The sequence below is a fragment of the Poecilia latipinna genome, unplaced genomic scaffold (assembly GCF_001443285.1).
Source record: "Poecilia latipinna isolate Pla-1442-1.1 unplaced genomic scaffold, P_latipinna-1.0 Scaffold471, whole genome shotgun sequence".
NCBI lineage: Eukaryota > Metazoa > Chordata > Actinopteri > Cyprinodontiformes > Poeciliidae > Poecilia > Poecilia latipinna.
The window spans coordinates 89,676-94,873 of NW_015113087.1; positions in this window are offsets into that span (position 1 = coordinate 89,676).

Here is a 5,198-nt window from a genome sequence, read left to right on the forward strand (position 1 = left end):
ATCTTGAATCTTGAATCTTGAATCTTGATTTGGATCTTGTAACTTAAATTGTACGTGAGCCCAAGAGAGTAAGGAACAGAACTATTGCTCAGTGGTCCAAAGTCCTCTTCAGGCCTTTACTGTTTTTGGGGGGTTAATGAAGGTGCCAGAGAATGGAGGATGAGTGGAAAGGCACATAATACAAGTTATTTGAGGTTCAGGCTGAAGTTTTCAAAGACAGTGATGAATTGAGAAGGCTTGTCATCCGGAGCTCTTAGAGGTTCTGAGCTCTGTTGAGAAGCTTCATGCTGATTTCATTTTCTAGCCCACACTGCCAAGAGTGTCAATACCTAAAGCAATGACTGTATATAAAACTATACCTGGTTGGCCAAACCTTTGACTTAAGCCCCAAGCATAAGTTAGTTTGACAAACTCAAAAGAACCTTTTGAGTTCTTTTGAGTTTGCCAAGAGCACAACGAGACACTGAAAGAGTTAAAGGCAGCCATCAAAACAATCTGTCACAGCAGCCGTACTTATAAATCAAATTAGTGAAATAAAATATGCGTTCAATTATATTCTGATTCACTTTTAGCACCGGAATAATGCACTGAAAAGCTCTAGAGAGATTGTAAGATGAGAGATCTCGTTGACGTCCTCCATTTGAAATGCTTCCATCACATGGATGATAAAGTTCAAATCATGTCTGCCAAAAGCATGTAGTGGATGTGAGACATGCTAGACCTAAGAGTCACTTATGTGTTTACTCCTCACCTCTCTGACACTTTATCAGCTCAGAAGGTGTCTCTCTTGCATTTCCCCCGATCGACTTGTCGGACAAAAAGAGATGGTTCCAAGCGTTTCAACGGTGCACAAGTGTCCTACTAATTAGGTGCTCGTGGGGAACTGAGCATTGATTTTCTGTCGGCGCCTATGCAAGATAAAACAAACTGGGCTGTTTGTCTGTTTCTTCCAATGCACCTTGTGCCATTAATAACAGCGATAAAGACTGGTCAGGGCGCCGTTTGCAGCATAAGCAAAGGACACTACACCCATGGGAACCCATATTTGTAAGGATGCAGTTTAATTGTTGGCAAGTTTTTTAGGAAATAGGTGGCAATGCACCTCGCTGGGACTAAACAAAGTTTGTCGAGGATGGAAATGGACTGAGTTGTCTGACCAAAACATATCTTTTCAGGCTCTGCAAAGGCATGAAATCCCTCTTGTGCTTGTTATTTCACACTCCTGTGGCTCTAGCTTGGGCTGACGGTGGCACAGTAAACAAACAAATACATGTGAAATCACACAAACCACACATATACGTGCACAGTGTACTAAAACAGAAAGGAGAACTTACTAATGACCTCACATTTCCAGGCTTCTCACTCACAGAGAATATCTAGGAACCCACAGAGCATTTTGAAAACCCCACATTATATAGAACAAGCTATAATCTTTTGTTTTGTTTTTTTTAATTATTAACAAAAAAAAAAAATCCCTTGAGAAACTCAGTGTTCAGCACACGGATAACTGCTGTGAATAAATAATGGTTTCACTATCACACCGGACAACGTGCCAGCCACCTGCTGATCCAACCACACACAGGTACAGCCAGCTTGGGTGACTCGGGGCCGCAGAAGCGGGCGTTCAGTTTGCCAGCAAACTAATCAGTGAAAGGGATGAACTCCAAGCTTGTCAGAAGGGGTCGGAGATGTAGGTGGAGGAGGTGGCGCAACACAAGCCACAGCAGAGTGACACGACTTGAAGAATGGGAAGAAAAATTCTCAAATCCCCCGGTGTGGGAGGTTGGAAGAGCACAACCCTCAAGGAGGTGAAGGAAGCTCTGCTGTTTGCTGCCCACACGTTACCTGAATGTGTGGCGATCTCAGGCGAGCACCTTCAGCCAGGCTGTGATAACTGGGTTCATGCTCGTAAATGGATATCTGCTGATGGACATTTGTGGGTGTACATGCCGGGTGCTTTGGTGATTGGATTTTGTCATTAGAAGTCAGTAATGGAAAACAAGAAAATAAGTGGGGGGTTTGGGGTGGGGGGGGTTTCCCCAGATTTCTTTTAAAATACAAAACAGTACATTCTATTGTGGGCCATTTTTCTATCTTGTAGCCAAAATGGATTAGTAGGAGATTAAATTTGTTTTGGTTTTTCTTTTTAGATTAAAAAAAAATCACAGAACATTAATAACCCTAGAAAGGCAACTCTAAATAATATTTTTTAAAATATTAAATAAGAAAACATAAAATAACCAGTAAAGAGAAATCTTCAATTCCTACTCATATTGCACGAGAGCAAGTTATCTGCAGTCTGTTAAAAATACCTGTCCATATAAAAACTCAGGCTATCCAGGTTTTTTTTTTTTTTTTTAAATGTATGTTTCTTTCTTTTTTATTTTATTTTTTCTCATCTATTTGTTTTGTTGTTAAGGGACACCTTGATCAGCACAAGTGAGGTGTATACAATAAATGTTGCCTCCTAGTCTGAGGATTACATTTTTGCAAAATATATCAAATAAACACACATATGATCATTTTTAACATAGCTTCTAAACTCTAACTCTAACTTTTTTCATTTCCAGTGAGCCAGTTATTAAAAGAGCTGGTTCTTGCCATACATGGACAGTGTTGTTTTGTCACGAGGGAAAGACTAGAACAATTTGGGAAGCTTAGGGATTTCATATTTTCTTATTTGTTTTTGACTACAAAGAAATAAAAGTGACTTATCATGGTTATTGTGTGTGTGTGTTTTAAAATGAAAATCTAAAAAAAAAAAAACACACACACACACATTTAATTTTTTTTTTAATTATTGGTTCCTAATGAGAAAATCTTGTTGGCCTAAAATTCTACAGTGGGACTGTAGGTAGTTCTGTTTATTTCTTTTCATCTCAAAGGTCCCACATATTAAAAGCTGGCGATTTTGCAATGTCCTTTGGTAATTTTTGTCCTGTGGTAAATATTGAAATCTTAACCTTAGCACAAATGAATATGACATACTTTATCAGACGTCTAATTCTGAATCTATGACTGTTTGTCATAGTGGTGAGAATAAGGAATAAGGAAGAAAAGCACATCAGAAAATAATTTCCTATTGGATGTCATCACCAGAATACAGAAATCTTAAAATACTTTGTTATTCTTGGAGGTTATTTAAGTTTCATGTTAGATTTCTTTATTTTTTTTAATCAAAACACTGTTGAGGTCAGAATGGATAATTCAGAGTTTTTGTTTTCATGTTAAAAATAAGAAAAATAAAATAACTGAGAAATAGAAAGAAAAAATTGGTCTCCTTTTTTGCAGTCTTAGTCAGAAACCTTTATTCGATGACCAAATACTGTCCCATAGCACACGTTGTTTGTCTACACCTTAAAAGTGTTGTCACATGTATTTTTTATTGAACTGTGAGTCCAACCATGCTGTATTGTGATCAAGACTATCATGACTTAAGGTTTTGCCTCAGGTTCAGTTTTTAATTGTCTCTCAAGCACTACCCCATTAGAAATGAGAATTCATTTTGATAGATAAACTCCATGTCTTTGAAATCTAAGGCCTCATCAAATTGAACATTTTGTCTTTAAATTCAAGAATGTGGTGTTTGTCTCAGCCAAGAGAAGCATTATTACAGCTCCTTAACTGATCACCGCTGGAAACCAGTCGGTGTCGGCATTTAAAGGTACAAGACTGCAATTCAGGAGGTAATTTCACATCTTAACAGAATCCAATTAAAAGCGCTGGCATTTCAATTAAACCTCCCCCTGGCTCGTCGCTACGGTGTCATATCACAAGTTAAATTGGAATCAGATTACGGAGGGAATCTGAAGAAGTATTTTTACATCGCAATAAGGATCATGCATTCCTGATAGAGGACCCCTGTCATGCATACTGCAGGCAGAGGGAAAAAAATAACTTTGCCAACATTATTCATTTAATTCTCCCTCCTTATTAATTTCACAGCAGATTACCTGAGAAGATACCAAATGCTGTCAGCAACGAGCTTTAATTAAGTGTGGGGTATGTTGCTACGAGTACCTTATGTGAAACTGCTGCCTTATAATGCTCTTGTTTTAATTACTTCAGAGTGCCCCCTCATTAACCTTTTATGGAGATGTGCTACAAAAAACTCCAGCATGCATTCAAACACTGCACCTACCAGGAGGCTTACATTTCCATCCACTTCTTTGCGATCAATCCCTAAAGCTCACCAATTCTCATGAAGAAAAACTCAAAATACATGTTACTATGACTTATCAAATTGAGCTTTAAATTGTTTCTTGTGATGGTTAAGATTTACAGCTAGTGATTCAGTTTCTTAGAAAATGTGAATATTGCATAAGACGACAAAGATACCTGAAGTAAAGCTTTCTTATAGCCTCATTGTGGCATAAAGAAACTAGGGCAAGAGCATTGAGAGTTATTGAGCAGACAATCATTCACACCCTCTGAACATGAGTATGCCAAAACAAGTTGTTTATAAATGTGTGCTGTATCCAAAAATGTGAATAGAAAATTGAGTAGAAGAAAAACAAATTTAGTTTAAAAAAAAATAAATAAATAAAAAAAAGTGCACAAGCAACAGGGAACCAAAACCCATTCAGCATTTTGGGGAGTTCCAAATTTATATCCACATTTTGTTAAAACTGGAAGAAGAAGAAGAAGAAGAAAAAAGTGTGGTAGAAGAAGAATAAGATTGTGAAACAAAACTCACTGAATAGTAGTTTTTTTTTTTTGAGAGGGGAATTTTCTCAAGGCATAAACTGTAGCTGGAGTCAGTCCTGAATCACCACACATATGTAGAATATGCCTTATGTTTGTTTGAATTACTTCTTGTACCACTCTTGTAACACTTATGTAGACGTGCTCCAAAAATGAGAGTGTGCTTTAAAAAATATTACACCTCTGAGGATGATTAATATTATGTCGGTTTCTGTACAGCTAAAAAGGTGAAACTGATAATTACTCCAGAAAATGATTTCAAAATAAAAGAAATAGTCATTACAATTAGCCAGATTGTGCTTTGAACATGTTAATTGTGAGATAAACCTGGTTGCTCTGTGATGACCCCTGGTGGGAGGAATAACTTAAATTAATAGGACATTGTAAATTAATTCTAAAAAAAAAAAAAAAAAAAAAAAAAAAAATTTTTAAATTGAAAAATATTTTGGAAAAATATTTTTTTATTTTTTTTTTTTTCTATTTTTTTTTTTTTA